Genomic DNA, 27,497 nt, shown 5'->3' with positions numbered 1-27,497 from the left:
CTCCTTTCACTCTTAGGAGAGAGGATGTTCTCTCCTGCAAGATGTCAGTCAACTCTTTAAAACTTAGGTTTCTGACTTAAAAGCCCTATTGATCTTGTGTGGACCAGCCAGTGTTGTTGGTGGTATTGGCTCAGTATATTCCACAACCAATACAGATTGTTACACCAAATGTCGTCTGACTCCCTTGCAAAGGAAAAATGACATGGATCACTGCTTGGAATCGAAGCGGAGAACACTCCGGTGTTGGATGAGGGGCTTGGAGATGACAATAAGTAAAATGATCAGTCATTAACATTCAGCACAGTTCTGAATACTTCCCTGCCTTTTTTTTTTTTTTAAATTTGGATTTTTGTCCACATATTTTCCACCGTCTGTCTGCATTCAACTTTGTGTGAGCTATTGAAAAGATTTGTGGCTAGTTCTGTAACTAATGAGTCAGCTGCATCCAGCATTACATAAACTTGTCAAAACACTGAGCAAAACTGACTCTCGCTCGCTCTATTTGCAAAACCCTTGAAGGTTTCATGTACAAAGGTTACAGACTACAGTGGATAATAGCCTATTTAAAATGTGCAGCGGGAGGGTTTTTAAAAAAAATAAATAAATCCCTACATTGAGCCAGAGAAGGATTTGGTAAATGATGGGGTGACAAAGCTGGTGACCTCAGTAAGTTCTCCCACTTTGGTAGGCATTCAGAAATGGCAAGCCTGCTCTAGTACAGTGGTTCGGATTCAACAGACCGAAGCTTATTATCCGAGTAATGGCCTGCTCCGTAACTGGAGTCTAGTTTTTGGGAAGCATGTGTGCTCCTTTAAAAAACAAACAACAAAGAAAACAAAAAAACCAACAAAAACACCTACCTCTTTGTAGTCGTTGCTCCTGGGCACTCTTGTTGAGGGCCTCTGGCAAGGAGGCCAAGTGTATTGACTTGCAGTGTGAAATCGGCTGTCACCTGCTGAGCGGGCCCCCCTGGTCACACTTCTGTTTGAGTCGCGTTGAGAGCCTCCACTGCTGCTGATTTTGTACTTTCCTTGTGAATAAATAGAGCTTGCACCTGATGCTGTGACGAGGCCTGCATCTTCCAAACAGCCAGGTCACGAGTTGGAGCTGCAGTGAAGTCGCTGTTCAGTGCCTGAGCTCAGATTACCCTCCTTTCTGCTGTACAAAGAGGTTTGGAGTGAGTGGGTGATCAACTGCCCTTCTCCTCTTAGAGCTGTATTCATGGCTCGCTAAGGTCCCTAGAAGGACATCTGTGGGCGCCACTCAGAGTAAGATCCATGCCCAGCACGCCTTCAGCTCCCCAACCCCAACTGAACAAGCTCTGTGCTGTGGAAGTCCGTGCTCTCGTGCTACAGCAAAACCACACCAGTGCCACGGTGTTGAAGAGGGAGAGTCAGTGATTGCTGCTTATCATCCGGATTGGTGCTGAGCCGGGCACCTGAAAGCACAAGGCAAAATGCACCAACTGAGAACTGCCTTTTACTTCATGGCGCTTGGTACCTCCTGTGGAAGAATCCTCTTCCAACCTTCAGCTTGCAAGGGCGTTTTTTCCTTTCCTTTGTCTCGGTCTTCTCACCTGTCTGCTGACCTGGGCTACAGCATACGTGATCTGAGACCGGTGGGAGGATGGAGACCTAGCCTCTTTTGTCTTGAGCCCTGGGCTCATGACCTGGTTGTGGGAAGCTGTGGCTTGAGTCCTGGCCAAGGTGTGATGCTTCTCAAATTGGTTGGTCAGCCTCAAACAACACCTGTCCCTGATTGGGGCTGAAAGGTGAGGTCAGGGGAGGTATTCCAGGAAGAAGCAGAGCCATGTGGGGACCTTTACACTGCAGCTTGAACTTCTGCAACTCTCACTCGCTCCCAGGATGCTGAAGTGAGTAAATTACCAGAAACCTAACTAGGAATTTAGTCGACTGTAATCTGGTTGCGTGGCAAAAGGTGGACAAGCCGTGCAGATTTGCTCAGGATGACTTTCTTTCTGTATTTTTCTACTGGTATTCATTCTCCTCTCCATCCCACTTTGATCAATAAATCTATCTGTTTTAGCATGCTTCGCTGTGGGCCTTAGCGGGCCCCTTCCCTCTTAAGGTGTGCTCACCTATTCTACTCTCCTCCCACATGGGAGGGTGATGGTGAATGCTTCCAGCTAATAGAAGCATCCCAGAATCCCAAGGTCTACAGGGCCTGTGTATTCTGGATGGCACGGGGCCCACACAGACCTGAGAGCAGGTGGTGGCAGCAGTACTCCAGGCTTGTGGGTGTGCCCCAGGAAGGGGATTGATCAGAAGTTGGCATCCCTGGGGAGGCATCCAAAGCTTGGGTTTTGGTAGGGCGCAGTGAGGCGGGTGTCTCGGTGCAGGAGCTCCCCTTATTGGCCCGCCGCACTTTCGAAGTTGCATTCAAAATTCCCATGTGCAATTTAGCATTAAAGATTGCTGCGGAGCACCCACCCAAGCTGTGCGCAGCCTCTGCCCTTTAACATGCAGTCTGCAAACTTCCACCCGTGTTGCGTCTTTGAAGTAACAGGCAGTGTAGCTAGGCTTTGTCCCAGGTGTGTGAACCACCTTTGAAATTGTATTTTGTGAATGAATGGACAATCATGGCAGCTTTATGGACTGGTTTTGGAGTTATGTTCCTTTGTCCCTACATCTACTCACTTTTCTTTTTTTTTTCCCTTTGGTCTTACAGTTCCAGCAACCAGGCAGGTTTTTCTCTCATTTAAACATATATTTGCATGGTCTGCGACACTTAATGCCATGTTTTGGTCAGCTTTCTGATTATTTTATTGGCATAATAAAATTTGTCAAGCGCGCACTAAAAAATGTTTCCCTTCTGCATGCTACCTACATGGAGGTGTTACTGGAGAACACAAGGCACTGCTGCAGAATACCATGATTAATTTTCTTAGTATGTATGCCTCAACCAGCTTATTGTGACTTTTAAAGCTACTGCTTTTGTCCTTTTAAAAAAATGGTGTTGGTCATTCTTGTGCCAGGAATGGGTTTGAGCACCCTTAAATTTCATTGTCTTCAGTGACCTGAAGACAGGCATTAATCGATTTTTATTCATGTATTTAGTGAGTGGATTGCAGCCGGTGGGGTTTGTGGGCCCTTGATTCTTCTTTGAATAGAGTCTAATAATTGCAGGTCCCCCTGTGCTATTCAGCCTGAGAAATATTGACTCCAAAAGGCATGAATGCTCTTCTGTTTGTCTTCAGATGTGGACTCCACCAGCTCTGTCACAGGCTGGGTGGCATTCAGCTGATGCATTTCAGACCACCTGTTTCTCCAGGACATATTATATGCATGCATCTCTACCAAAGCCATCCATTTGCATGGTACAACAGTGTTCTTCTGGGGTTATGGTTATCGTGAGTTTCGGTTTAGTGAGCATGGCTGGACTTGACACCTAATCAAGAGAGATTTTTGCTCATTGCTGCTGGGACCCTACACTGTCATCTCAGAATATATGATTTTTCTTTTACAACAGCAGTGCCGGCACTGTGGAGGAGACTGTGGTTTGGTTATGGCTTTGAACTAAACTAAGCCAGATGTTGCAGCCATTAGTCCTTCACCAGTTGGTCCGCGTGCATTGCTCACATTTCTGAAGCACTTTTATTTTTCTGGGAATGTCGCCTTTTTTGCAGGGAGGCCTGATCTTGGTTAACTATCACTTCTGGGCACTTCCTTGAAAAAATGAACCAGAGATGCAAATTGTAAAAAATCAGCCTGCTTGATTAATTGCCATAGTGGAACCCAAGTTGGAAGGCCCCCAGAAGCCCCAAACCATACATCTAAAGAACATGAGAAACTACGGAAGAAAGGTGTACCTTCCTGAATCTGTTTTTTCGAGTATGACTGAGTATATTGAGACAAGGGAGAAAATTCCCCAGCTTTAACAAGGAAGGCTCTAGGAGGCTGGAGATTGTGATTTCATGGTGGAACAAAACCATAATGACCATTGGTAAATCATCTAACTAGGTGGTTCTCAACATTTTCAGACACGAAGTACCCCCTCCTAGCCCAAGGCCCCCCACAGAAAATGCCAGCTGTTGGCCTTCACTCATTATTTTTTTTTACCTATAGAAATGATAGAGCAATTCTTCTGTTGTGTCCTAGTTCTTTGCAGCAATCCTTGATGTTTTTGACACTGGACTCCTGTTTAAATCTCTGGGATTCTCTTTCGAATCATGTGTAGGTGTGTGCCCACCTGTGGTATCTAGCACAAATGCTGTGCAGCTTCCTGCAGTACCCCTGGGTGCTGTAACACCCTGGTTGAGAATCGTAGCTCTAAGCCCTTGGTTCCTGATTTTGCACAGCTGTTAAAAGGATTTGCTTTACTATAGAAGGTAGGTGCTATTTTATTTATGGTTTTAAGTTGGCTTTTCAGTTCCTGGCTGAAAAGCAATGCACAATGCGAGGTTGTGGTCGGTGACATTTTAATATTGATAGAACAGGGGTTGCATAGTGTTTAAGACAGTCTTATTTACCTGATGGGCCTTAATTTGACTGAAGGGGGTGTGAATGCTTTTTTACTTCAAACAAGAGGACACTGGCCTCCAAAGGTTAAGAAACTGGTTGAAACTCAGTCATTGTTTCAGAGTCCGCAAGGCCGCGTTTTCCTGCTGAACTGAACCAAACATTTAACTTCTTTCAAACTTTGGCTACTCGCTGGATTTGGCATCTACTTGACCATTATGTTTTTGCTTATCAATGTAGTAGGTGAATTGGGGCATTTAATCGCATTCCTCAAATTATAGACAGTTTATGGCAGGATTAAGCTGTCAACTTCTGCTGCTAATCTTTGATTTAAATTTTCTTAGGTGCCTTCAAGGCTCCTCCCAGCTAGTTGGTTAGACGGTCCACAAAGTTTCCTTTTGATAGTTAATATTCTTTTTGACGTTACAATGGGACGTGGTCAGTGGCATGACATGAAGAATGAATTTGGCTCCCAGAGTTACACTGCATCTGCAGGTGAGGGTTTATACAAATTCAACTGGTGTTGGTCCCCTGATTTAGATTATGCCAGCATAAAGCATTGCAGCTATGCCTGCTGTCTTCTCAGTGTTGAGATGGTTAGTTAACAGAATATAAAAACTGCTGCCGATCAATCACGTCCTTCATGCAGTCAGCAGAGATGTACGCTTCCAAGTTTGGTATTAATATACTCAAAAAATTAAGCTGCTTTTTTTGGATGAACAGCAGCCTGGTGCATCTGTCTCTCACCCTCAACCTAAATGACACATGTTTTTGGGTGGAATGACTATACCAGTTCATTCTGATAATACTGACAAACTATTTCATTTCCGCCTCTTTGGGTGCGTCTACATGTTGCTACGGCATCATGCTTTAGTATTACTTACAGCACAGTGCAGTAAATGCCTGTACTATGCCGTGCATGCCATGCACAGATCTCACCGCTTGTAGCAGCACACTGTACTGGGAGAGCATGCCATTACGGTGACATAGCTGCTGATCACGTGTGGACTCCTGTGATCGCCACGTCGCCCTAGCGCACCGTAGCACATTGCTATACACCATAGGGCGACATGTAGATACACCCTTTGAATACCTTTTTAATGTGATGGTTTGCAAACAGATGTTATGTTCCCACATAGTCAGAATCAGACTAACAGAAATGGGCTAGTTCTGAGTGCTGTCTTGATTTATTAAGTGCTCTCTCAAATTGAATATTCTTGAAGTGTTTGGATGCACTCTGTACAGGGGCTTGGTACACGTACAGTGAGCTGCTTAAGATCCCCTCTGCAGACCTCAAGTGGTGCCTGGCCTGGTGCCCTTTCTTTTAAGGATGAATAAACATGCCAGATTGGTATTGAATTTGCTAACTTAATAATAAGTACTGCTATACCATCTTGCCTTCACAAGCCACTCCCAGAACATTGCAAACATGAGTTCAACTTCCAGACGGCTCTGGCAGCATGGGGGAGTGTGTATTATTCCTGTTTTACAGACTGCAAACAATTGTGGAGATGCTGTGATTTGTCTGAAGCAGGTTAGGGACAGAGCTCTTAGGTGTTTGCCCTACTCTACTGGCGCTTTCCCAGCTTGCAAAAGCAGCTCTGTGCCTCAGTGCAAGTGTCAACGTGCGAAAACAAAGGTTTCCTTTTTAACCGAAAGCTGCGCTTTGAATTGGTTCGGCGGAGCTGCAGGTTAGGCTCTGTTCCAGGCATCCTCATAACTGTGCAGCATTTGCAGGACTCGTGCATTCGGAGTGGGTTGAGGTCTTTGAGTTGAGGTGTGAGGGCAGGCTTTGTCGGCAGGTTTGAGCTGTAACCTGATTAATTTGAACAGGTAAAAAGTAACACAATCTCCCAGCACTGCTACTGGCGCTGCAGCCTGTTGAGTAGTGAATTTTTCATCAGAGGGCCATTAGAAAGGACGTGTAAGTTACTGAAGATGGTAGAAAGAAGAGAACCGCAGCCAGGCTTTCATCCAGAGGGATATTACCTAACCAGTGAGGAATCCTTTCATCAATAAATTATGAGAGGACCGGGAGAGTTTCAAAAGATCAGCCTGTTAGCATGCTCTCATCAGGAGGTTTAAGGAACATTATATTTTGGGATGGGATGTCCTCTTAGAGAAGTCAGTACCAGACCGGGGCGGCAGTAGCACATGGCATAGCTGACTGAGGAACTTAAGATTCCCAAATCCTTGCCGTGCATCTCGACGCACAGCGTGTGCCCTTATAAAGGGAGGCGGGAGGTACGCCGTGCGTCTCTGCGAAAGAAGAGGAGCGAGTATGTAGGCTAAGCATTCACCTCCTATTAAATAACAAGGAAAAACCCCAAGCAGGCATCCATTGTTCCTTCGCCTGGCTGTCTTCCACGCTGCTCGGCAGCTCCTCCTTCGGAAGGGCCACGGTGTCAGAGCAGACATCTGGTCTCATTTCTCACCGCTTCTGCTTGGCGCCGCTCTGGATCCCCATCTTGTCACGTGTGCTGCGCCTGTCAAATTCCAGCCGCAAGGAGCAGACGCTTTTGTTTTTTTGTCCTTCTGGAGCAATCGAAGCAAATGTCGGGAGGCAAAACTTGTACATGCTTTTTCCCAGCGCATTTCTTATTTGCCGTCGCCTCTTTCACGTGGGCTCAAAGAATGACAGAGGTGTCTTAGCACTTTTTTCTCCAAAGATGCCAAAGCAGTCTGAGAGAGTGGCTGCTTATTTCTTGCCAGTAGTCTTTATGGCCTACGATGTCCCTGTCCCTGTTGTCCCGGACATTGCCCGAAGTACAAAGGTGGCCACGAACAGAGTTGTATTGCGCATTGACCGATGGAGCCCAGACATCCTGCTTCTCCATCTCCCACTCTGACCGCAGAACTGTTCTTTCTGGGTTATGTAAGTTGGCCAAAGAACAAGAAATAAGTTACAACAGAAAGCAAAGGAATCCTGACCCGTGGTGGAACTCCCGCAGTATTTACAGGGTGGAAACTTACCCAAAATTGTAGTTCCCCAAGTGCCTGTTCGGCCGGCAGCAGAGCTCCAACTCGGACTAGCGCAGAGCGAGCAGCTGCTCTCGAACTGGTGCAGGAGAGCAAAATACTTCGATTTGGCACGTTCTGTATGCACACATGAAATGGAGCAGTAATGGTCCAGCTGCATGCTGTGGCATGTTCACTGAGCACCCAGAAGAGTCCTGCCTTCCACTTGGTCTCTGGGGCGAGGTGCCAAGAGAGAGAAGAAAAATCCTCCAGCCAGTGTCATGGTCTTTCCTTGCTGTGCCAGGTCGTCCTTTTTTGTTGTGCTTTGTGCTTGTGCCTTTTTTGCACTTCTAGTTTTTGCAGGGGCAGGTGGGCGAATTATTTTAAGCATCCTAATTCCATGAAGGTCTCATCTACTTGAGGCACTTAATGCTCAGGACATAAATTACCTCCTCCATCAGTGCACAGTCATATCCTGTACTGGGTACTTCCGTTCGTTGTGGCTTTATAGACATTGGAAGTGTATCGAGCTTCACGGCATATAGGTACACCTAGTGCAGTTGAACTGTCCTTAAGATTGGCCCCCAGGCTAACTTTGTGTCATCTTCCCCAGGTTGAGCAGGCCAAAGGAAACTCATTTGACTTTTAACCACAGTGCATCCATTTCAGGAAGACCAGCCTGCGCTGGAGATGTTTCAGTATTCAACCCATCCCTAAAGCATCAACTGGCAGTAGCCCAAGTGCCTTCAAACAAAGGACAGTAGGATTATGAGTGTGTTTTCCAAAAGGATTGGCCTTCTGGATAAAGACTGATTATACCTTATAACTACCCTTCATCAGTGACTTAGGCCTCACAATGGTCCTGTGAGTGAGGGCAGGCAGCATTCATACTCTTGGAGTGTTTCAACTAGCAGTTTTTCATCTTTTGATCCCTATAATTGAAGCCTCTTTGCCACAGCAATCTGTACATTAGTCAGCACACTGACTAATGCCCCCATGCACCCTTTCGCTCGCAATAAGGTACATGTTTCTACCTTATGTTGGCCACCAGAACTGAACCCTTACCTTGCCAAAGATTTCCAAAGTCTGTCTTTCAGAAGAGTCCTAAATCTTCTTGCTCCTCTGTCCCAGGAAATCAAGACATTTGCTCTGAAAAGTTGTCTTGCTTTTCTCACTTCATTCCTGCATCCCAGGTTGGCAGCAAGAGCAGTCTGGGAAAGAGTCAAATTGCACTGCTCTCTCCTCGTCTCCTCAGTTTAATGGGACAGAGAGACTATGCCAAGGCTTTACTGACGGTCCCTTTGTCTGCTGCAGCAGTTTTATGCGCGTGTGTGTGTGCATGCACGTGCTTGTATATAGTGTGTGCGTGCATGCATGCACACATGTCTATGTATGTATATAACACACACACAGCAGTTCTTAGATTTTTAAAATATCAACCCCTCACTTCTACCAGAAGTGGGTTAATAGCTCTGCCCGTTTAGATACCACTCAAGACTTTAAAGCAAAATGTGTCAAAATATTCTGGAAATCCCACCTCTTAGGGAGATGGGGCAACAGGAGTCTTTTCCTGACTTAGCATCCAATTTGTTCTTTTACTGTAGGAATTTCATTTAATTTTTCCAGTGCCTCTGCCCATCTTGCAGGAGGGGGGGCTGTCGGCTTCAATGCTGCATTGCAAAATTACCCTAAAAATTTAGCGGGCCAGACCTCAAACTACCACGCCTACCGTTGCTGACCACCCTGTCAATGATAAAGGAAGTACATAAGAAATGAATTGCTTCAGACAAATATTCAGGTATAATTTTGCAGGGCTGGCTTGGTTTAAAAAGTTTTTGAGGATCCTCATGGGGACTTGTGCAACAGAAAAGCCAGCTATTCTCATGTTCAAAATCATTAGTACATATATTAAGTCAAAGGCTGTGTTTAGAAGTATGTTTTTGGTATTGCTTTAGAGGAAGATTTTAGTGTGGTCAGAAAACTGGCATGTTCAGATGAGGGAAAATTTGAGGAATGGGAGGGGGAGGAAAAAATGCCTGATAGTGGCATATTCTGCCTCGCAGGTATCTCTGGTTGGGATCGGTGCCAAGCTACAGTCTGCAGAGCTCCTACCTAATGCCAAGATTTCATTTCAGTTACCCCGTGTGGGCAGAAACCGAACACTGTGTGCTATCCCCAGGGTTAACCGGTAAGGATGGCTTCATGGGAAGGCACACCTGGGAAGGGGATAGAAATGTTGGCATCCTCGAAGAGTCTCAAAACTGACACGGTGGTGAGCCAAACCGGTCTCAGAACATAATTACTGCCTCTCGCGTGTGGGGTTGTATCTAACGCAGTGGTCATGGTGCAGCTCTGGCAGGAATGCTACCCAAAGGGGGACGCTTGCTAACCCGTGCATGCCTCTGGGCAGCGACCCCTTGCCAGGATCTCCCAGGGCTTGGCTCCCTACGCGTGCAGAGCAAGTAAGCGCGAGAAATCCTTATGCAGTCATCCCCAAAATGCAATTGCCAGGAATATTTCCATGTAAGATTCTGTACGTCACCCAGTGGGTGCTGTCACCACGGCTCCTAAATCGTGGCTTCTGCCATTTGGAAATATGAATACGGTTGTTTTCAGCATTAAGTAGTAATCCCTCCACCACAACTGTTTAAACCCTTCAGTGAGGAAAAGGGGACCACCAGAAGTCATGCACTGCTTCCTATCTATGAGCACGTAGCACTGGATGCCACTGCATTCCTATTTTCTGGCCTTGGGCAAGTCTTACCACCATGACGTTGCCTGGGTTTCATGGTAAAGTGTAACGTGACAACCGGAAGAAAAGGTGGGAGTCCTCTGCTCAGTGTGAAACAGCGCGCGAAAAGCAAGCAACTGGGTGAATGTATGAGGAATGGTTAAAACGATACTGCAGCTATTGCTGAGCATCAAGCACGGGGCAGCCGAGCGATGGAGAGGATGGCTTCCCCTCATTGAAGAACGAGGTGGGTGTAGCAGCCAAGCGACTGAAGCAGAACTTTTCTTTTCTCGGGAGTCAGCACGGCACTTGAAGCTGCTGATCTTTGGCGGGGGGGATGTGGGACCGAGGGGTGAGGGAAGCAGATTGGAGCAAGTGGTCAGGAACAGCAACAAGAAGCCTGAAAAAAATGGCGTTAAGGGATTGAGACCCATTTCAAGAAGTGGGGGAATGTGCATGCCAAAAAATAGAGAAGAGAAGTAGAACAAGGAGGAATAGCAGGAGAAGATAATGGTCCCTGGCAGGAGGAAAGAGAATGGGTCTAAGGAGGAGATTTAAAAAAAAAAAAAAAAAAAAGACAAAAAGGGCAATGCCACTACATCACTGAAAAATTAAATGAAAAATATTCCATTAAGTAAATACCCGACGTTTATCAATTTGAAGTCAGATAGGTCAGAAATGGCGCACGGTTGTTTCTGCAATGTGTGAAGCAGCAAGTTTTGTGGACAGCATGTTCACGCTGCCAACTCGGGCAGTCCCAGAGAGCGGCTCGTTAAAGGGTGCGTGGTGCTGGCACAGGTGGCATTGCCCGGATTATTTCACCCTGGCAAGTAGGCCTGGCCCCGGTACAAGTTTGGTACGTTTTTAACCATCTAAATAAACCATATAGTCTAGTGCCAAGACAGTGGTGTTTTGTCAAATGGCAAATGATTTAATAATGGGTATTGCTCACTAAATTAAGTCTTCCCACATCCCAAAGGGTATTTTGCTGGTTTCAGCTGTCGTTATTAAGCGGTTAGTCCAGGAGGCTTGCAGCGCAGTGTAATCTAATTTTGATAAACACTGTATTATTGTTTTAAGATGCCAGCAAAGGCATTACTGGACATAGCACAGCTCTTGGCCATTAACCAGCTTGTCTGTCGTAATTGTGAATCCATGATTCTCTCAGATTGTAAAAGACGAAAGTAAGGAGACGAAAGTAACTAATAAAAAAAAAAAAAAAGTTATGATAAGGTTGTGCATCCCTAGATCCTTGGGATTTTGATTTAAAATGGCACCAGTCCGGGGCTTAGAATCCAGTCAGGTCAGACCCTCTGTTTAATTATTTGTTCAAGGTTGTCCAGAAATATTGAAAGTTTTATAAAAATTATTTTAAATAACAGAATTCATGAGCTCAGTCAACTATTGCAGGTCAAGGCAACTAGCAGAGTAAAAGCTGGCCGTTAGTATTACCTAAAAGCCCCTGTTGCTAGCACCAGGGGTAGAAGTGCCTAACTGTCTAAAGACTGACGCAGACTTTCTTCCATCTGTGAAATGGGTAAAATACTTAACTCATCAAGGCAGAGGCTTCAGGGTTGAAGCACTTTGGAGAGTTTCTGTTGAACAAAGTGGGAGGGGGGGAGCTAAGTCTTTGCCATGCAAGCTCATGCAGTCAGATCAGTGGAGATGGGCAGATCCTTGCGTCTGACAGGAAACCCCTTTCACTTAATTTGAGCTGATTTTTAATTGCTGGGCCACAGCTACCAGAACAGCATTCCATTCAAAACCATTTTTGACCTTCTGATGGAGTCAATCGCCTGATTTACAGTGAAAATCCTTTGGACTATCTGAATTTAGTAATTGTTCCCTATGACCTTCAGATAATTTTTAAGTGTGATATTTTTTCAGTTAAGTGAAACAGTGATATGTGCATAAATGAACATATGTGCAAACCTAACTTTTTTCTTATTTGCCTCAGTTTCCATTTCCCTACAATGGGAATAAAAGTGAATGAAAAACTTCATGGATGCAGTAGCTGAAAGTACTGATGAATGTTTCTTTCTTGAAGTATTCATCACTGAATCTCTCTCTGGATGATGTACCTGAAGCCAGCACAAGGTCTTGGGCTCGGTTTAGGAGTAACTGGATGAAATTTTACAGTTTGAATTATGCAGGAGGTCACACTAAGTGATTTAATGGTCCTATCTGCCTTCAAATTGATGAATGTCAGGTATTTACTTAATTGAATATTTTTCATTTAATTTTTCAGTAATACACTGCTATTGAACTATAAGCCTCTGCAGCAGGGACTCTGTCTCCTAGGGTGCCTGTGCGCATGACTGGCGCTTAACATATATAGCAAGTAACTGCTGCACTCTCAAATTGCCATGTAAAGATCAGTAGCTAACTCGAAACGGTCAAGACAAAGGTAGCAAAGTGCTCAGCAGAATGAAATGCTGCTTTAAAAATGTTACCTACTTTTTAAAATGGGAATTACAGCAGTATAAAATCCAGCCCCCAGTGATCAGGAACTAACAGTTGACGGAAAGATTATCATCCTGTTGTCTGCAAGCAGTGTGGGATCATCTGAGACGGTTTCAGTTTTTAAACTGAGGCACAGCAGAAATTTCTGAGCAAAGAAGACGACAAGGGTCCGTGGCTCCAGGCTTCAGATCCTTTCTTTACTGTTTCACTCCATACTCAGCTGCACCTCTGGGCTGGCAAAGTTTTAAGCAAAGAATGAATTTGAATGTGTCTGTTTAAACAACAAATCTGTATAGTCAAATTTATCATGATTCCCCCCCTCAGCAAGGAAAATGGTTGGGGGCTGGGAGACAGGACTGGTGAGGAGAGGCTGAGGGAAATGGGCTGACTGAGTCTGGCGAAGAGAAGACCGAGGGGGATTGAATAGCAGCCTTCACCTCCCTGCAGGGGGGCTGCACAGAGGCTGGAGCTGGGCTGGTCTCAGCGGGGGCAGACGACAGGACAAGGAGCAATGGGCTCAGGCTGCAGCAAGGAAAGTTGAGGTTGGATATTAGGAAACACTTTCTCCGGAGGAGGGTGGTGAAGCACTGGAACGGCTCCCCAGAGAGGTGGTGGGAGGTGTCCTTGGAGGTGTCAAAGACCCAGGTAGACAAAACCTTGACTGGGATGATGTACTTGGGGCTATGAGGAAGGATTGGACTAGATGTGACATCCTGAGGTCCCTTCCCACCCTCATCTTCTGTGACTTCTATCTTTTGGAAACATACAACCCCGTGCATTGCCACCCAGTGTCTTCCTGCGCCCATCGTTCTCAGCCAGGCGCCCCGACATCACCTTCGAACCGACGTTGATTCAGACCATCGTGCCTGAAGAGGTTTCATTAACATCATGTGGGAGAATCAGTCCAAATGTTGAAAGAGGTTAAGAGTTGGAAGTTGAAGGAGGGTTTTGTATATGAAAATGAGAAATGCTTTCCAGGCTGACGCCAATGATTTATTGCAGTTCTGCTGAAGATTGGCCAGACTTTTAAAAAGGTGCAAATATTCACGTTTTCATACTTAGTAGGTGCTGCATTTGAACTTTGCCTAACAACGCAGATGCTATATTTGAACTGTGCTTGGCTGGGATGATGTAGTTGGGGCTGGTCCTGCTTTGAGCAGGGGTTGGACTAGATGTGACCTCCTGAGCTCCCTTCAACCCTCCTTCTCTCTGATTCTGTGTGCATAGGGTTGCTCTACATGGTTCTGGATGTGAAAGAAAAATGATCAGTTGTTTTATTTCCCAGGTCCATATTCTACTGCACCTGTTGCCTGCCTTACGCTGATAAACGTAAGATGTCATTTATTACAAGGTTACAGTTGGCATGCATGCCTTTCCCTTTTTAAAGATGGAAGGCAAGTCCTGTCAAGTGACTAACGGAGGCTGGGAGTGAGGCCTCCTGGATATAATTCATGGTTCTGCCACTGAGTTATTTTAAGTAAACCTGGCAAGTCAATTAACGTGCGTATGACCAATTCCCATCTGTAAAATAAATATATGAGTACTAATACTGATATGTACCTCTCAGGAGTGTGCAGCCCTAATCCTTTTGTGTTTGTAAAGCATTTTGAGATCAGTGGCTGGAAAAGGGTAGAACTGAGTGACGCTTTTCCCCTCCCTGCTGTCAGTCGTGGTAGACCCCTGAGGCATATACTGGCTATTGGACTTTTTTGCTTATGTATAAACTGGTGAACAGGTAAGAACAATGCTGTTCAGTTGCTCCTTCACAAAATAACCAGAGTCCTGTGCAAGCTGCATGCCTTGCACCTTTGGATGGCGTATTGAAGGAAACCAGAGCTGAGTTTGATCCCAGTTCTCAGCAGACTGTGTGATCTGATGCCCAATCACTGTCTCTGCCTCTGTTTCTCCATCCAGAGTCTGGGATAAAACTGCTTTTGGAAATGCTTTAAGACCTTTTGAACATTATTGACTAAATACCAGATGTTATACCTTGCTTGAGAATGGACATTGTTTTCTGGATTATAATCCAGAAGCAAAGAAAGAAAAAAAAAAAGAGGGAGGGTAAATTCTTTCCTTGGCATCAGCAAGCAAAATTGTAGCAAACACAATGGTGTTCAGCTTGATTACAATCAGCGAGCACTTGGCCCAGGTTTCCTATCCCAGAGAGAGAACACAGGACGTGCTGGGAGACCTAGCAGAAAGTTTAACCGTATAGCATTTTGTCTTAAAGTCTGTGAATGACGGCATATTTACGGATGTGGGCTACTGTTTTTGAGCTTCAGAGAAGCATTTATCATATGGTGGTAGTTTACATTTGTCGGTGGTTATATGCAGTCTCTGGGAGTCTATATTTAAACTCCTACTGTTCCTACTAAAGTAAATAATTTGCCAATTTTCAGGGACATTCTATATATTTGTAAGATGCCTTGGTAATTTAGAAAGCTAATAAAGCCTGCAAAATATTAGGTTATGAAGATTGCGCTGCATGTATATAACAGGAAATAATTGATGATCTATGACTTTCAAGGAAAGAATTTTGTGGGGCGATCCTGGTGTTCTTATGGTTTAGGAATTCCTTGATGGCGTTGACTCTGTAATTGAGTGCAGGTGATTTGCTTTTTTTCTTCTACGTGGATATATATAGTACGTTGTGTTTAATCCATTTCGAGATGATTTATGCATCTGCCACATTACAGCTAGACTACTGAAAGTTTTTACTTAGCATGTGCTTACCTCCCATATGTTATCACGGTAATAAACTCCTGCAGTTAATGTGTATAGCCAAAATTCTTTTAAAAAAAAAAATGCCCAAACATTAAGTCTCCTCAAAATCATGGCAGGTAAATAGGTCTTGTGCTATCATACCCATTTTACAGAGAGAGAGAAACTGAGACACAGAAGGTAAAGTCAAGTGCCTTAGGTTGAAATCCACTGGAAGAGGAGAGTAATACTCTAAAGTCCCAATTCCTAGGTCTATATTCTAATCATCAAGTTGAATCCCTTAATGCAAGAAAGTAGTGCCACATTCACTTTTTATGCTGCTAATTCTCCCCTTTGCAGGATATTGCTGGATTGGCCTCATCGTATTACATAACCAAAAAAAGGCTACATGACTTGGCAGCATGTGCTGACAAGTGCCCCAGGCATGATCCTGCAGTTGACATCTGCAAGTTTTAAAAGGGTCATTGCACCATCAGCCATCACCAGTCAAAAGAAATATCTTAAGGGGAGGTGAATAAATAACATAAAACCTGTAATGTCAAATTGTCAGAGGCAATTGCCAGGAATGGAAGAAAGTTGGCAATGCGTGGGCACGAGGCAGTAGATTTATTTCAACTGGCCATTCATCACCGTGTTTCAGAGGAGCTTTGAGCCTACCTTAATACAAGTCATCGTGTACCTACTGATTAATGATTTCCTATTTCAGTCCGTTACAGTGACTTAAATTTACAGGTAGCAGGATCATGCCGGCGCCTCTCCCCGGTTTATAACATTTGGGATTTTAAAGTGGTTTTTTAAAGTCAATTTTGTCTCTGACTGCAATAGGCAGAGTCCATGCTGCCAATGCAAGGTTAACCGTATGTTGGCACAACCCTGATCAGCAGGACCTACCTTGGAAAAGATTTAATCCAAATCCCACTGACATGAGCAGTCCAGAATGAGAAGTTGGTCTGGTTCCCATGTCCTAAAACATCTAAAACCCCTTGGATGGTAGAAATCATGTAGGAATTTGCAGCCTGAATCCCTATGTACTAGGCATGTCACACCTGCACTCCTGTCCCCTGAGCCACTAAGCAGCCGCCGTATCTTTGATTTTCTTTTTTTCCCAGAACCAACCAGAGCGGTATTTTTAACAGCTATTTCCTTTATCCTCCTGTGCAGCCTTTTCTATAGGGTACCGTGCATACTGTACATGGGACACACAAGGATAACGAGAGAGAGGTGATATCTTAGATCGTTTGCAGCATCCCAACTGCAGTAAATCTGTGTGAAAGCAGAATGAAACATGAGTTGCCTATTGCTCTGCTCCATAAAAAGTACAGGTGTAATTTATGATGCTCAGAACCACCATTGTGATGATTTCACAGTGTAATACAGGCTCAGTCTGGAAAGTTGTTTTTGTTCTTGCAATTAAGCATCACATAAATATCCAGCAGATGAGGTGCTCCTGGCTGACTGACGGACGACTGCAGACTGTAGAAGCCAGCCCAAGAGGCATTGATGTACTATTATTTCCTATGCTAGAATGGTAGAGGATTTATATTTTTCCTTGCTTAAAGCTACTGTATATTCCAAAGAATGTTTGGTGTTTAAGACTAGGAGTTAGTCCTGGGCAACCTGTTAAAAATGTGAATTGTTACCATGAACTCTGCTTGGCCTCTCAGCTCTGTTGACAAGAAATTTACTCTACATAGACCAAAAAAAAAAAAAAATTAAGCAGGTGAGGTCATTTGGAGTTGAATGAAAGCATGGAGTGAGTGTGTGTGGGTGTGTGTGAGAAAATGAAGTTATAATTAACCGGCTGATGGTGGAGGTGTTAGTCTGAACTCTGCATGGTCCCTTGGTACGCTGGTTGAACTTGCCTTTCTGCATCCTGCAAGACCCTGAACAGGTGAAGATCAGAGCTAAATCCAGGACTAATTTTTACTTTGGCGGGGGGAGGGGGGGGAGATAATAGCCTTTTTAGAGCAGATTAACTCTGGGTACAGGGGGAGTGGGATTAATTGAACAGTGGTAATTGGAAAATAAAAATGAGCTTTGGCTCTGCGCTGCAGCAGAAAGTTGAACAATTTGTTTAAAGCTGCAGAGAAAATGATTCCTCTTGACCACGTAGAATGAATTGATTCCTGAAGTACGCGTCGGGGAGGTGAGCCTGATGTTACAGCAGCCTGGCGAGATGGTTGAGAACAGAAAATAATATTTAATCTGTGTTTTTTGAGAGAAATCGTAATTTCGCAGTTGAGGGCTGTGAGATGGTGCCTGAACTATTCGTGGTCTATTGAAGTGCTGATTGAACCAACTTTGAATGGCACCGAAAAAAATAAAACAAACTGAAAACCTACGCAGGTGAAATGCTAGTAGCAAAAATGTAGTGATGTCTGGGCAAAAAGCTGAGTGGGCAAGGTCTCATTAAGAACTAATGGGTGCTAATGAAGAAATTATAAACTGGCTGACACGCATGAAATGGTCTGAACTGGTTGCAGCAGTCATATCACATGTTGGGCAGAGCACACCCACGGTCTTATGTGGTGTCTTTTGAGAAGCACATTCATGGGGACAAAGGCTTGTTTTGTTTCCCTTCCGTTTTGGCTTGGATAGCTCATCATTAGACTAAACAAACTGACTTTTCACTCTGGTCATTTGACAGCCTGGTTGAATCTTCTACCGTGCGGGGATTCATAAATGAAGTGACTGCCTGTGATGGGTTTAACTGGCTGGAATTATCCCATTAGTAGGATCATTGCCATCTCATTAGTGCACTTTCTGTGAAGTCCGTAGGCTTAAGATGCAAAGCAACTGGCTCCAAAATGTGAAGCAGATTTTTCGGGATTGGAGAAGTTTGTCAGCTTTCTCCACCCAGCCCCCAAACACTGTAGTAAGTCTTCTCCTAATAGCAATGAGTACATGCAGGTATTCTCTCCAGGACACCAGAGAACAGTTACTTGCAGGAAAAGCATGTGCTGGGTATACCCTGCATAGGAGCAAAATGTCTCATCTTGCACATTCATTACTGCACCTTTCATGTTAGCCTCATTTGGGTAAGGATCCGGACAGAGCTCCAGATGAAGCCGGTGTATGTGTAGAGAGGCTGAGCACATCCAAGCTTAGTCCCGATTTATTAGAGATGTTAATTCTGGGTGAGCTGAGCTGTGGGGCAGGGAGGAGAGTTCATTTCAATGCAACTTTGTGTTATTTCTCAATAAGACTAGGTCCGTTTTGTCATTCTTGGCCTATGGTAAAGGCCTCTTGGGCACTTTTGATGCTGCCCTTTCCAAGGCATATCCAGAACTTTATCTAACTTACACAGGGCTGATGGTCAGTGAAAACCAACTCCTAGTTTTTCATACAGAGACCCAAGCTGAGCTATTGTTCCTGCTGTTGCTATTTTTGCTGAGACTTGTCACCACTAAACATGAGTTAGATGCACAGAAGACGGGCATGAACTAAATGAACTTTGAGCAGTTCAGATCTCAGTCCTGTTTTTGCTGGAGACCTGAGCATTTCACTGGAAACCCTGATGGAGCGGATGGTTTTGCTGCTATAATACTGCGTTGAAATGGCTGCAGCTTTGGGATTTGTTTGGATTGAATGCATAAATTCTTGGAGTACCAAGTTCAGGATGCCAGGTAGAAATGCTTATTATTCCAGATCTCTTGAGGCATGAATAGCCAGTAGAGACCAGCTGAAGCTGCCTCATGAAAGCCTTGCTCAATGGGCCCTTATTCCAGTTATTCATTTAAGGCAGGCATAGGAGCCACCATTGCATCCCGAAATAAAGCTCAAGACTGGAACTGGGGCTGAACTCTAGGCTTGTCTGTTTAGATTACGGGGAGGGAGGACCTGCGCAGGAAATTGGTCTTTGCAAGTTGGAAAAGTTGATGAACTAAATCCTGTAGATAACTAAGGCCTGCATAAAAGTGAACTTCAAGTGACCCTCTCGCATGCTGGCTGACCTTGCTGCACTTAACAGCCAGAAACAAGCCAGGTGGATTCACTTTCTTTAGCTGCTGATAAGGCAGTGGGGCAACACCACACCCTGCCCTGCACCTGACCTCTCTTCCTGCTTTCCCTGAACTCTGCGCTGATAAAACCCCACTCGATAACACTGTTGAGGTTTGGTTGTAAACCATATCAGTGTGTACATAAGGGAGGGAAAAAAGAAAACACAAAAGGCCAAACCAAGAACTCTGCCTGACCCTTCTGTGACCTTGGCAGTAAACCAAGGCAGGAGGGAAACCTGCCAATTTTCAACTTTTTTTTCCCTTCCCCTCTACCCCCCCCCCCCTTCACATTACTTTGCTACAGAGTGAATTCAGCCTATTGCTCTAGAAAGCAATTGTACGTCACAGTGTGCTGAGTGTTGCGGGTGCAGTTTTAATATTGTAGCTGCTTTACACAGACGCGTGTGTGGGGTGCATGTGCATGGGGGGTGGGGAGGATATTCCTGGCCATTCCCGAAGAGCAAGGGGAGAATGGGGTTAATGCCTTGGCTGCTTCTGCTGTTGACTGAGTATGGCCCCAAGCAAGTTGGGCAGACCCTCATGTTCAAAAGTGTCAACTAATTTTTGGGTAAAACAAGCTCTGGTTTTCTAAAGGTGATGACCACATAGATGACCATCATGACTAAGAGGCTTGGCACCCTGGAAAGTCTGGTGTGTAAACTTGGTGCCCTGGAAAGTCCGGTGTGCAAAATTGAGCATCTCATAAATGGAATGAAAAGCTGCTTTTAATATGTTGGGTGGTGGTGGTGGGTTTTTGTTTTTTTTTATTGGATATTGCCACGAGTCAAGGTGCTGAGATCTATACATCTCCAATTTAGAGCATTTTGGGGGAAAAGACTCGAGGTTTAGGGGCCTGAATTTTATGCCTCGGAATAAAAGGCTTGTCATCTTGGACCAGACTTCTGCTTGATCTCGTTTCTGGCCTGACCTCGTTTAATACTGGCTGCTTCATTGGCAGAATTAAGAAACCCCTGGAAACAGTTAGAGTAATCTGCCTGCCATGAAAGTTCCTTCTTAACCACCAATTCATAGAGGTTGGTTTATAACCCTGAAGCAGGTGGGTTTAGAAATCATGTATACGTATCTACTGTAATTCTCAGCCACCTGTGGTTTGTCCAACACATGGGGAAAATATGCAATGCTTCAAGTCACCTTAGTGCAAAGTAACACTTTGTTGCTACTAAGGATGAGAAGATTTGTTTGAAATGAAGTATTTCATGCTGAAATGTCTTACATTCATATATATATATATATAAGTGTTATAAAGTGTTTTAACTCAATTCCCATAAAATTGTTTTTGGGATTCTAGCAACTAAACCATGGATGAATCTTGGATCTTCTGGTTTGTTGTTGAGGGTCACAGATAAAATTGGGTTTTGCCCTATTACAATGGGGCTTTTTGATTTTTTTTTTTCTTTTTTTTATGCATGCAGTAGATTGAAATAGATGCATAATAAATGGACTGTCTCTAATAGTATTGTTACAATGTGATGGTGAATGTAAGAGATGCATCTGCTCTTTGCAGATACAAAATAAACGTTGTTGTTACGAGTGTAAGAGACATCTGCTGTTTGCAAGGCAGTGCAGATACAAAAAGAGAACTTAGTTATTGTTGAACGCTGACCGTGCGCTGGCTGCTGCGGCAGACTGGGGGGGCGGGACAATCTGTCCTCGTGGAGGCTAGCATCATTTGCACTTTCAAGACGAAAAAAATCCAGGGTGCAGGTACAGTTTCATAGTAGTGCATTCCCTGTAATTTTCTCTGGCTTTTCAGTGAAAGGGACTGTAGAAAGAAACAGCCATGCCAGCAGTGACACTTTCATTAATAATCTAAAAACATCATCAGCCCTGCTATGATGTCCAGTTTAGCAAGTTGTAACCTCATCTCTGAGCACCTGTGTCCATCCTGCTTCTTTATCCTGATGCTCATTCCCCGTGCTCCGTGGGGCTGGGGCAGGGCCCAACCAACTTAGTGTCTTGATACTACTGAGATGCACTATACAGATGCTAAAGGATGATTTAATAACAGCAGCTAACTGTGTTTAAAGGAGATTGCATAATTTAATCGTGGCAATGATAGATATGTATGCCGGACATTGCAGTCAAGGGAAAATAATTGCTGCTATCATTTTTCTGTTTTTTTCTGCAGTGATGTGATTTCCTGTTGCCTGTATGGGGCCTTTGTTGCAAGTTTAGAAAGAATTTGGGTTATGGTTTCAGGTGCCTGGAAACCTCCTGGCATCCCTGTTCTCCGCGGGCAGTGGTTGTACAGTTTGCTCAACGCTGGAAGAGCGCTTGGGTCGTCTGAATCTTAGCAGGCTGCACAGTGGCTGTACAAAGGGGTGCACAGTTGCAGAGCACAAGTTCTCATCCGGATCATTTTCCCATCCCATCTTTGTTACTGGAGCCTCTTTCTCTCTCAGCTCCCTGCCATCCACATGGCTTCCTTCATACCATGGCCACTAGGATTGTGTTCTTGTCCTGCCAGGCAGTTGTAATACCTAATCCAGCAGCTGGCTTTGACCTTTCAGGCTTAATTTTTCTGACCAAGCCTTTAAGGCCTTGTATAAATGCATCTCCCTTGACTTTTATCTGGTCATACATTTTTCCACTTCACACCTACCTTGCCAGTGGTATCAGCGTCCCTGTTTCAGTGCCTCCCTTCTACACGTGGGAAGCCAGAAGTGGTCCACTGACTTCTTTCTCCTTATCATAGCATCATAGACAATGAGTGCTGGAAGGGAGCTCAGGAGGTCACATCTAGTCCAACCCCTGCTCCAAGCAGGACCAGCCTCAGCTCCATCATCCCAGCGAAGGCTTTGTCTAGCCAGGTCTTAAACACCTTCAGGGATGGAGAGTCCACCACCTCCCTGGGTAACCTGTTCCAGTGCTTCACCACCCTCCGAATAAGGGAGTTTTTCTTAATATCCAACTTTAACTTCCCTTGCTCCAATGAGCCCATTGCTCCTTGTCCCATCATCTGCCCCCACGGAGACCAGGCCAGCTCCATCCTCTTTGCAGCTCCCGTGCAGGGAGCTGAGGGCTGCTATTCAGTCCCCCTCGGTCTTCTCTTCTCTTCTCCAGACTAAATCAGCCCCATTCCTACAGCTTTTCCTCACCAGTCCTGTCCCCTAGCCCCCAAACTATTTTTGTTGCCCTCCCCTGGACTCTCTCCAGTGTGTCCACATCCTGTCTGCAGTGGGGGGCCCACAGCTGGACACAGGACTCCAGATGTGGCCTCCCCAGTGTTGAATAGAGGGGAAGAGTCACTGCCTTCGATCTGCTGGCAACGCTCCTACCCATGCAGCCCAGGATGCCAGTAGCCTTCTTGGCGACAAGGGCACACTGTTGATTCGTATTCAGCATATTGTCCCCTGTCACCCCCAGGCCCTTTTCTTGAGAGCCGCTGCTTAGCCAATTGGTCTCCAGCCTGCACTGGTACATGGGATTGTTGCGTCCTCAAAATCCCATGCACTGCAACAGGCTTGGGCCCAACTGGCTAAGCAGCAGCTATTATCCCTTCTTAGTAACTGCTTGTACCACAGCACCTGCAAGAAACCAGCCAGGCAATGCTTTACACTTACTTTCAGTTTGTAGAAAAGTGGTCAGCAGGCCCCATGCTAGCCTTGGCTGAGTGGCTGTAGAGCTCTTGCATTGCCTCTGTGCAATATCCCACCTAGGGTTTGGCTTCCCGCATTATGTCAGGAACCAGCTGGTCGGCTCTTCAGGGTAGGAGTTCCCTCTGATCACATTGAGGCAGCCAGGACTGCTTGGCCTAGTCTTTTAGTAGAGACCTGAACTGAGCCAGTGTAGACACAGGTGATGGAGTGAGACCATCTGTATCTGGCTGAAATGGTTTGAGAAGCACAGTAGGATTACTGGTACCAGCTTAACTCCACGCAGCCTACAGGATAGCCTCTCGGCATCTCTTTCTGCCCTGACTGAGTTGCTGGAAGCAGTATTTTCTAGGAGACCTTTTCCAAGCCTATCAGGACAGTTGTGGGAGACCAGTCAAACCATTTCATCCACTCTGATCCAGGCCGGTTTGGCCTACAGCTGACTTGAACCAGCGTGTCTTGAACCTAACCTGCGCAGCACTGGTGGGGAACTTCTCCAGAAACGAGTGTGGACTCCAAGGGTGAGGTAACCATGGTAGGCCGTTTAAAATGCTTCAGAGTCCAACCAGTGTCACTTGTGTAAGCAAGGCTTTGGGGTGCTATTAAAGGAACCAAGTAACATTTTTAAAAAGTCCTTTGACCTGCTGGAAACTTCCCTGCCTTGGCCAGTGTGCTTCAAAACAATCGCACAGGAAAGAGTGATACATAATTTGTCAAAGTTGTTACCACCCAGCTCTTCTGCAGCTTTTGTCTGTTCTGTAACGGCTCGTGCTGCCCTCCCCGCTGCCCTAATCTTTCCAATCCCTCCCCACGATAACAGGCTCTGCTCGGCCCTCTCGGCGCCGCCACAGCTCTTTGCAGCCCTTCTCCCCCTCAATCCCACCCCCAGGAAAAGAAATAAACTGCTTTGCCTCTTTTGGATGTGCCCGAACCAATTCTCTCCTGAGGAATTCCCTTTGGAAAACAGGCTGCTTGTTAGATAATTTAATGCAGCTATTGTTCTCTTCCTTTTGTATATTTAAATAGTCTTTTTGTTTAAAGTTAATTACTGCGCTGCTCTGAGTATTCCTGGGGGAGGGATGGGAGGGAGGGGGGAGCCAGTGACATTATAACAGCAGAGCAAGTGGTCTTTACAGGAGTCGCAATATGTCCTTAAATAAACAGCGTTGCTAAAAGCATCGTAAAACTTCCTTTGTGCAGTCCCACTGCAAATAGAAAAAAATAGAAATGCAAAAAAGAAAAGAAATCCCTAGCAATAAGATGGTCATTTATCAATCAGACCTTCTGCTGCAGAGAATACTCTGAACAAAACGTTTTCACACTTCATTGATCATCAAAAATGTCATCCCAGCTCCACCGACTTGACAGACTGTATCGTATAAGTATTCCCAGTAGCAGGCAAACCTGTGCAATGTAAGGTCTCCCACGTTAGGCCTTGTTAACACAGCACTTAAGAGCTTATGTCAAACATCAGAATAATGGGCTGCACATGCTATTGATTAAATGACAGTTGTCACCACCAAAAATTGATCTCCGCTTTGGATTCAACTGGGTATTTTTCTTCAACAGCAGGTTTATTCAGTTATCTAATTTTAGCAGTCCGGCTTCCTTCCCTTCTGTGAATGTAATTTGTACGGCTGAACCTTCAGAGGCAAACCTAGGACAAGGAGCAAGTACCGTGTGATCCATTAGAAATCTGACAGCTGCATAAAACCCTTTAAAACCTCCACCTTCACCTTACTGAACTGCTCTGGGTCCTCAGTGAGAGGGGCATAAGGTGGTCAGGGGTTTAGTTTTTAAATGGGTTTGTGTGTTTTGGAAGTCTCAAGTCCCAGTCCTGTATCTTAACCACAAGCCTATGCTTCCTCCACTGGGGCTGCTGCTTGTTTCTGCAGTGCCAAAAAAATGTGCATGTTACTTTATGGAAAAGTAAAAGAAATATCTCTTGCTCTGAAGATCTGTCTTTTTCAGATCTCTGAGCAGCTTTTGCGTAATTGCCATTCAAAGCATAAGTAACAAAGCCAGAAAAAGTGTCACTTTTTCTTCATAGAAAAATGCAAGGTCCTCCACCTTGGGAGGAAAAACCTGCAGCATGCTTATAGGCTTGGCAGTGCTACACTGGCCAGCACTACGGAAGAGAGAGACTTGGGGGTCATCATTGACCACAAGATGAACACGAGCATTCAATGCGATGCTGCGGCTAGTAAAGCGACCAAAACGCTGGCTTGCATCCACAGATGCTTCTCGAGCAAATCCTGGGACATCATTCTCCCCCTGTACTCGGCCTTGGTGAGGCCGCAGCTGGAGTACTGCGTCCAGTTTTGGGCTCCACAATTCAAAAAGGATGTGGAGAAGCTGGAGAGAGTCCAGAGGAGAGCCACGCGCATGATCAGAGGTCAGGAAAACAGATCTTACGATGACAGGCTGAGAGCCATGGGGCTCTTTAGCCTGGAAAAGCGCAGGCTCAGGGGTGATCTGATGGCCACCTAGAAGTTTATCAGGGGTGACCACCAGGATCTGGGGGAACGTCTGTTCACCAGAGCGCCCCAAGGGATGACGAGGTCGAACGGTCACAAACTCCTGCAAGACCGTTTCAGGCTGGACATAAGGAAGAATTTCTTTACTGTCCGAGCCCCCAAGGTCTGGAGCAGTCTGCCAGTGGAGGTGGTTCAAGCACCTACATTGAACACCTTCAAGAGCAAATTGGATGCTTATCTTGCTGGGATCCTATGACCCCAGCTGACTTCCTGCCCTTTGGGCGGGGGGCTGGACTCGATGATCTCCCAAGGTCCCTTCCAGCCCTGATGTCTATGAAATCTGTGAAATCATTTGTCAGTACCTCTGTTTGGATTCTGCTGGGGGCTTGCTTTGTACAACATGCAAGTCTTTTGTGACATGGATCACAGACGAGGAGGGCTGGAAGGGACCTCAGGATCCAGCCCCCTGCTCCAAGTGGGACCAACGCCAACTAGATCATCCGAGCCAAAGCTTTGTCTAGCCAGGCCTTAAAAACCTCCAAGGATGGGGAGAGTCCACCACCTCTCTGGGTAGCCTGTTCCAGTGCTTCACCACCCTCCTTGGGAGAAAGTGTTTCCTAATATCCAACCTCAGCTTCCCTTGCTGCAGCCTGAGCCCATTGCTCCTTCTGCCATCTGCCCCCACTGAGAACAGCCCAGCTCCATCCTCTTTGCTGCACCCCTGCAGGCTACTGTTAAATCCCCTCTGAGTCTTCTCTTTTTTACACTAAATTTTGGGGTGAGCACAGTTCACTGCAACTGTATTTGAACTAGCTTTAGACTATTTTCACCACTTCTTTTCTTAGGGGTACTACCTTTCAGGGTACGTCTACACCACAGCCCAGAGTTGCGCTTGCAGCTTGTTTAGATGTACCCTTGCTAGCTAGTTTAAAGCTAGTTCAGGTACAATTGCAGTGAACTGAGGTCATCTCTAAATATTTACACCTGGTCTATACGACTGTAATTTCTAACGTATAACAAACATGATTTCTTCCAAAAAAAAGAAAAAAACAAAAGGCTGCTTGGAAATTAGGATGTGCATGCTAAGCAAGAAAATATGATGATAGCAGCTTCTGCAGCTCATGCCTCTGCTGGGGGAAAGAAAGGCACGCTTCATGTGCTGAACAGGCTGTCAACACTTTCTCTTTCCCTCCCAGCAGAGGCTTTTGCTGCAGAAGCTGCTGCTGACTCAGAGGAGCTGAGCTGATACGAGCCCTGGCTGCTGAATTGGCTGTGTGGGCCCTCAGCCGACTCCACGTACTTACCATATTTTCAAGGAAAGGTGTTTTTTCCTTTTTCCCTTCTGCCATTCAAAACCAAGGTGTGTATTTTTGTCAGGGGCGTGTTTTACATGGGAAAATACGGTACATAGTAATGCTGGCAGAGTTCAACTTTTACCAGCAAAACTGTCAGTGCATCCGCACTCCCAACTCCTGTGTGGAGGCAGGACAAAAGAAGGCTTCTGTCCCCGTGCCCTCTGCCAGCTGCAGTGGTCCTAGGGCACCGGGGCCTTCGGCCAGCACAGCAGATGAACCAGAACCACAGGAGTGTGCAAGCTCTTGCACCTTCCCCTGCAGCAGTGGCTCTGTGCTCGCGCAACTTCTGGCAGTAGAAGCAATGCAGAGCAGACAAGGTCTTAGGGTCCCCTTTGGGCTTCTGTAGGGGAGCAGGGACACCTGTGCTTCTCGGGTAGACTGCTACTGGTTGCTCTAGTTAGCTACTCTAAAGGAAGCCCGACATGCCTCCGTGGAGACTCGGTAGCACCTTTTGAGTTGCAGCATAGACCTGAAGTCAGTCTCTTGAACGTGGAGGTTTGGGGGAACAGGATTACCCTGCTGTTTCTCTTCTCTCCCCATTGTGAATTTAGGGTACCTACTACATTGCAACATGCTGCGTCCTTCAACATGAGGGAACTGGTCTGAGTTCAGCCTGTTTTGGAGCTTGCTCCTAGGGTTACGGACAGCGTCGGTTCGTGTACATGTATTTGGTTACGCGAGGGTACGGGACTTTGA

The 27,497-nt window shown here is 45.5% G+C and overlaps 1 protein-coding gene and 1 long non-coding RNA gene across 5 annotated transcripts in view; one reads left to right on the top strand and one right to left on the bottom strand.

Moving 5' to 3' along the window:
* Nucleotides 1-27,497, top strand: part of EXOC6B (exocyst complex component 6B) — a 415,476-nt gene that overhangs the window by 339,571 nt on the left and 48,408 nt on the right. The gene's annotated exons all lie outside the window — the stretch shown is intronic.
* On the bottom strand, nucleotides 1,452-25,714 carry LOC109322096. Its single transcript, XR_002104310.1, has 3 exons — nucleotides 25,704-25,714; nucleotides 13,810-13,817; nucleotides 1,452-1,588 (listed from the first exon to the last, which is right to left on the bottom strand). It is a non-coding gene; the product is annotated as an uncharacterized LOC109322096 (long non-coding RNA).

Source organism: Crocodylus porosus, unplaced genomic scaffold (genome assembly GCF_001723895.1).
Source record: "Crocodylus porosus isolate Cpor-Errol unplaced genomic scaffold, CroPor_comp1, whole genome shotgun sequence".
NCBI classification, from domain to species: Eukaryota; Metazoa; Chordata; order Crocodylia; family Crocodylidae; genus Crocodylus; species Crocodylus porosus.
Note: the sequence above shows the minus strand (reverse complement) of the source record. Positions and strands in the feature narration are given on the sequence as shown.